The 6681-nt window shown below is 44.2% G+C and overlaps 1 long non-coding RNA gene and 1 other non-coding gene across 3 annotated transcripts; both read right to left on the bottom strand.

The window, feature by feature from the left end:
• Nucleotides 1-2024: 2024 nt before the first annotated feature.
• Nucleotides 2025-3709, bottom strand: LOC120672945. 2 transcript variants are annotated; one of them, XR_005674428.1, is made up of 3 exons: nucleotides 3537-3709; nucleotides 3349-3466; nucleotides 2025-2792 (listed from the first exon to the last, which is right to left on the bottom strand). It is a non-coding gene; the product is annotated as an uncharacterized LOC120672945 (long non-coding RNA). The 2 variants fall into 2 exon arrangements; XR_005674426.1 differs by having other exon boundaries at nucleotides 2025-3466.
• A 2503-nt stretch (nucleotides 3710-6212) lies between these two features.
• LOC120696421 lies at nucleotides 6213-6319 on the bottom strand. Its single transcript, XR_005684191.1, has one exon. It is a non-coding gene; the product is annotated as a small nucleolar RNA R71 (small nucleolar RNA).
• Between the last annotated feature and the right edge of the window lie 362 nt (nucleotides 6320-6681).

Below are 6681 nucleotides of genomic sequence, written 5' to 3'. Positions count from 1 at the left end.
GGCCGACCCCTAGGGTCGGCCGACCCCTAGGGTCGGCCGAACTTGGCCTGAAGTGCGTCCAGGCGCATCTCGAGGAGGAGTCACGGCCAAGGCACCTGATCACCTTCCATATGTGCATTTGGCGGGAAACCGAACTCCACTAGTATAAATAGGGCCTCTCACCCCCCCTCTCAACACACACACACACACACACACATTCCACTCATTTCCAAGGAGGCTCTCTATCTCTTGCTCTTAGCTAGGTAGTGGAGCTAGGCTAGTTCTTCCTTAGCGAATCAAATCGTTCTCGTGGTCGTTGAGCAATCCTCGGCTCCCGGTATTTCTTTGTATCTGACTTGTCAGACTTTTATTCATAATATAGAGATATGTCATGGTTTCTTTGCTATCTTGATAGTTTATCAATCCATGCTTAGTTCATTCATGAGTTATGCTAAGGTCTTGGTTAGGCTAGATGATCCGGGTATGGATAGGGGTTCGTTGTGCTTTCGGGCTTGCTATAGCATTTTACTTGTCCATCCAATAGGTAGGAGACCCGGGGACACTATGATAGTGACTTTATGCACGAGCATGGTGCTCGGGTATGCGGGATCCTTCGGATATGACCGTGCTCCACGGTGTGACTGGGGTAGATGGCAAGTGGTGACAGCCCTGTCCGTCTGGCATAACAGCTGTGCTGCGTTTAGCATACTCCCTGACGTTCGGGTTCGTTGTAGGAGTTTAAGCAAAGAGGTAACGGGACTGGATGTACTCCGGCGCGGGACCATCTCCCCGCTATCCCATTTTCCTGGCACCTGTAGTCATAACCATGTCCTAAAATGACCCCAGTTTTGGATAGAAGCACTAGGACACCTAATCTAGTCTAAGCTCCAGTTGACTTAATGTAGGATAGATTAGACCTTTGTTTTGCCATTTCTCTCTTTTATTCCTTCCTCCTGGAGTGTGGTTGTGTGCTGTGTCGCATTACCCTTGCTTATTTCTTTATCTCAGCTTACCCCTGTTAGAGTTTTGCGTATTACTTGAGGCACAACGTCATGGTTAATGTTAATATAATAGCTTTGCCACTTCCATCCTTTGTGACAAAATAAATAACGATACCCTTACTCTCCGGGTGAAATGCTACAACAGTATATCCGTGTGCTTGCGGATCCATCTGTAATCGTATAGATTATACCACGAGAGTGGCACCCCTTAGGTGCAGTTGCTAGGATGGGTCGGTGCCCAAATTTCTAGTGATTGCACTAAGGACCGCCAACATGCGTTTTTGAGGCTGTTGTCAAGGTCTTCGCAAACCCGATAGCGACTTAAGAAATGCCAACAACTACACCAACTACAACGCCTCGATATGTCTTGGTGGAGGAACAACTACGGAAGGAGACTTAAACTCCACACACTTGAAGTTCTATTGCCCAGCAATGCAAACTCCAAGTGTGGAGGGAGGTATGTCAGTACCCAAGTAAGTTATTCTCATGCCAATTCATTATCTTGGTTTGGAAATGGTGTTGGTTCTTGCTTCTTGCTCCATAAAAAAAAGAGAAAAAAATATGAGAGGAATTTCCATGGTGACAACATTGAGTCTTCGTCAACAAGACACCATGGTAAGTGCTTTCAATGTCCTGCTTTTAAAATTAAACAAAGCCCTTCCGGGAGGTCGCCCGAGGATCACCAGGTTCGTGCTCATGATTATCTCCCTTTGAATAAAGCTCAGTCATGTTTTCTTTATCTGTTCTTGTGTGCTCCGGTTTGAATGTGTGATGCATAACACATTCATAGGCCTCTTAAACCAAGCATCATGTTTGGGTCAAAATGTTTTCTTTGGTCAAACTGACATGGTATCAAGTTTGATTGGTGAACCTCAGAGTTAATACTCTTATAGATATTAGTTGCATATGTGGACTAACCTATGCAGGAAATTCATCAATTCCAAATGGGTAAGTCGTTGAGCTGAATTCCATATGTGGACTAACCCCAGATTTATTCCAAACTCGGAGGCTACCAAAAACGTAATAAAAACACAAGTATATAGATTCAACAGAAATTCGACAGAGTCTCCCTATAAATAGGTCATACTGGATAAGCAGTTTATATGAAGAATTATCGAAATAGCATATGAATGATGAATAAACATCACATCCCAATCCAACACCAAAAGAAATAAGTTGACCCGACCAACTAAGTTCGTCTCAACCATAGAAAGAATAAGGCAGCCAAGTTTAACCATTTATACTCTAGGAATCGACAATATCAACTAAAAATGTAAAAAAGTGTGTGTAATCTCTTGCAGAAAGTGCTACTCCCACTTCCCATGCATGCCGCAATCATTTGGTACCTAAAAACCAATTAAACACAAGGGTGAGTAAGAATACTCAACAAGCACAACTAGAACTGGAAATAACATAGCAACAACGATCCATGAAACATGAGTGAATGAACACCAATGAAATAGTAGTTTCCGTCTGAAACGGACCCAACTTGAAACATCCTTAGCATTTACCGGTAAAGCCGAGCAAGTGGGTCCAGCACTTACTCACAGGAACATGAATAAAAGAACCAAATTGCACATCCGAATACACCGGAACATGAATGGAATTTAAAAGAATATCTTGAAACTGGAATCATGGATCAGAAAACATGAACAGATCATGATTTTGGATATCATAAACACTTGATAAAGCAATCGGATAACATAAGAAAAGAAATTGCAAGCAACTTGCCAACAAACAAGTTGGTCGTGCACTTGCCTTAACCTTGTTGAGAACCCGGCGCCACGCCCTCGCTGCTATAGTTTATCGAACCTGTGGAATAAACCACTCTCACGAACCAGTTCATATCGACCAAAAGCCTATATACCGGAAGAAATCCGGAGCTAAAAGCCTAAAACCTTAACTCTCACAAGTTCTGAAAATTCAACTAATTCTCTGAGTTACTCGCTGTTTGGCCCATAACTTTTGATTCACTTAACCAAATGCAGTCAATAAATACATCTTGAACATCTACAGAAAATTTTCTACAACTTTTGTTACAGGGCGCAGGGGAAATTCAGCTTCTGAATAAGTCGAAAATAGATAAACAGTTTCTGCGCACAACTTTTCTAAAGGGAACAGCGACACAGTTTCGATGATATCTCATAAACCGCTAATCGGAATTGAATGAAACCAGCGCCATTGGAAAGATATCGACGAAACCTACAACTTTTGTATTGTTGAGATGTTGAAATTTTGGACGCCTTAATACCAGTTTTAAACTTAAAAGCCCCTGCAACAGAAATCGATCGGTACGAAGCAAAATCTTTGGCTAATTATATCCATTCAGTCCTTGCTAGAGGCATCGAGTGACTAATTGAAGGCTAACCTTGTAGGGAAGAACTCAGATTTGAAGAGAACTTGACGAGCTTGAAAAAATATTCAGACTCCCCTTCCTCTCTGCTTGTCCTTTCTCCTCTGTCCCGTAGATTCCCTGGTTCAAGCAACTGCAACACCATGGTAATTCAACCTCCCCACATGCTGCAGCACACCACTCAGATGCCAGCAATGACTTACCACTTGCGAGGTGCACTGGGGATGATGGAGTCAGGAGCCACCGGAAGACAGCCTGACAAGATTACTCGCACCAGCACCAAAGGGAGAAACAAGGGCGACGGCACTAGGGCTAGGAGAGGCAACGGCAAGGCGGAATAGATGGGGGCAGCAATGGAATCAGGAGGTGGCGGCGCAGGAATTGGAGTCATGGAAAAACATTGTGAAACAGAAAACCTAAGCCACATCCAACGGTCTAGATTTATCGACTTGCCACCAATTCCCCCGTTATCCAAACTAGGCGTGTGAGTAGTAAAACGGATTCGTTTCGACGAGATCTACGCAGCCACGGTCTCCGATCTTTCATACGACCAACGATTCAAAAAGTCAACTTTTAATCAACTCCCTAATCTTTCTCGACTTGAAATAAGAAATAAAAATTATATGAACAATTGAGATATTACAGTCGGGTCCGCCTTAGTTTTTGCCTTTACTCGAGGAGGAGCAAAGAACTAAGTGTGAGAGATCTTGTTGATGCTCGCTAAAGACTCATTTCAAGCGTCATCTTGAGCCTGAAATCGTGAGAATATAGTCTCTTAACTGCTTATGTTATCCAGAAAGAGCCAATTCCACATTTCCTTTTAGAAATATTGCTATATTGGAATTCGGGCAGAAATTCAGGTAAAACAGGCTTCAAGCGTCAAGATACAAACCCGGCCATCAGATCAAGCTATCAGCTCCTGCATGAGCGTATGAAAGACGGGCGTCAAGACTAGTAGTAGGAGTTATTGCTAACAAATTCCACAAAGTGTTGGTGTACATTTATGTGCTGGATATTTATGCTTGGAAATGAGAGGAGAATGCAGCCCAAAAGCAAGGTGACACATCATTGATCCGAGGCAACAATCTCTCCGCGAATCAAACGCGTTCACGAGGATCTTCGGGCCCACCAGATCTACCGAACTAACTCAAGACAAGCCATGACCCACATACATAACATGAGAACCCACCTAGCAGCCTTCAGACCAAGAACCGGGCCGAATGGGCTCGGCCCACGATCGGCCGACGAACATGGTCAGCCGACCATGTGGTGACGGCCCACAGGCCCTACCGACTTGCAGATGACACATGGGGAAGTATAGTTGGTGCTCCATGGTGGTTTGGGTCGATTTTTGGGCGAATTTGCCGGTGGTTCCCCCTATATATATGAGGGGAGGGGCTCCAAAATGAGACATCACTCACCACCAAGTGAGGAGCCTCTTAGCTTGTGTTTAGTGTAGGAGAGAGGGTAGAGGTACTAAGGAGGGGCGCCGATAATGGTGCTCTTCTCCAATTTGTACATCTACAAGAGAGTGAGGAGGAGTCTGGGGAAGTGCCGGGTTTGTCGGCACTCTTCTCCGCTTGTACCTCAACGGATGCTTATTCGGTTGTAAGTGTTCGAGTCTTTCTTATTTAGAATTAGAGTTTTGTTGCAAGTTATTATATCTGCCTTATATAAGTTGAGTGTATGCTTAGAGAGTAGCATTTGATCTTAGCTTAAGACCCCGGATAGAAAAGGCAAGTCTTGGCCAGACTAAGGTTAGTAGGGAATAGCGTAGATGTGGTATCCAGGCCAGACTATACCACTCAGTTGTCTGATAGTCCCATAGTTTGTAGAGTTAGCCAGCAGGTGGTGACAGCCCTATTCGAGCCCTAGTAATCCTCCACGTTCAGATATTGGATAGAGCATTATTATTGGAGCTATTGGCTTGTATAAGCCGGTCGAAACTAGTAGCTTGAAGCATAACGGCGACGTGATCTCTTCTTCTAAATATAGATTCTAGATCTTAGAAAGTCCTCTTTTTTCTATCCCTCCTACACCGGCGTGTGTGTCCTTGGATGAGCCTGAACCCATAGATAGTGTACTCACGTTCCCCAGTGGATACGATACCCTAGAATACTCTTGGGTGAAAGCTACAACAGTATCCGTGCTCTTGCGGATTTTATTCGTGACGTTACAAAGTACCAACAGCTGGCTCGATAGTATAGAAGTGCGTTAGGAGTCTTTCCATGCCAATAAGCATTTCTGGCGCCGTTGCCGGGGAAGCGATAGGCTAAAGATATTGTCGAATAGTTTGATAAAATTTACTAATTTATCACCGCTAATTTTAGCGGGATTACCATTGCTCTAGGTATCTTTGTGATTTCTACAGAGCAGTGCCGGACCAGTTTCGATCTATCATATCACTTCAACTCAGATCCAGAAAGAATTGGGTGAATTGTTTAACGCATAGTCGTCCTACCAGAAGGAATTTTTCTTAGGATCAAAGTTTGACAACACCAGCTTCAATACCCATGGCTCAGAAGACACTCCGTCAATTCTCAGCCCCGTCCAATAGACATATCCCTACTGGACTGACGAATGACCAAAGCACTGATGGTAGTGAGATAAATACTGGTCTTGTCAACATGGTCCAAGCAAGTCCCTTCTGCGGAAAGGCATCAGAGGACACCAATGCTCATTTGTAGAATTTTCTAGAAGTGAGCAGCATAATCAACCCAAAAGGCACTATGATGGATAATATTCGTCTTTGGCTATTCCCATTCTCTTTGTTTGGGAAAGCAAAGACGTGGTTTTACACCTGAAAGGAAGGATTTGACACTTGGGATACGTGCTCCAATGCTTTTCTGGTCAAGTACTTTCCGGTGGGCAAAACCAACACCCTTCGGAGTAGGATTTCCTGCTTTCAACAACTCCAGGACGAAACAGTCCCGGAAGCCTGGGAACATCTTCAGGAATACATTACAACATGCCCACACCATGGCATCGAAGAATGGCTTATCATTCAGAACTTCTTCCATGGCCTGAACCAGCGATTGCAAGATCACATTGACGCAGCAGTGGGAGGAGCATTCTTCTCTCTCGATGTTGCAAGAGCTAGAGTGCTCATCAACAAGATTGCATCCAACCAGAGTTGGAAGGAAGATAGGCAGCCGGCCCATGCAGAAGGAATACATGAAATTGACAGTGTCAATATGCTGGCAGCCAAGATGGATCTTCTCATGGAAAAGCTGGAATCTCCGCACCAGGAGGTCAACCAGATTACTGAGTCTCAGATGGCATGTGAGAAATGTGGCAATACTGGACACTCGGGCAAATGTTGCCCATTCACTCAAGAGGACAAGAACT

This window comes from Panicum virgatum, chromosome 2K, assembly GCF_016808335.1.
Source record: "Panicum virgatum strain AP13 chromosome 2K, P.virgatum_v5, whole genome shotgun sequence".
Taxonomy (NCBI): domain Eukaryota; kingdom Viridiplantae; phylum Streptophyta; class Magnoliopsida; order Poales; family Poaceae; genus Panicum; species Panicum virgatum.
The sequence above is the reverse complement of the archived record's forward strand: the minus strand, read 5'-3'. Positions and strand labels throughout refer to the sequence as shown.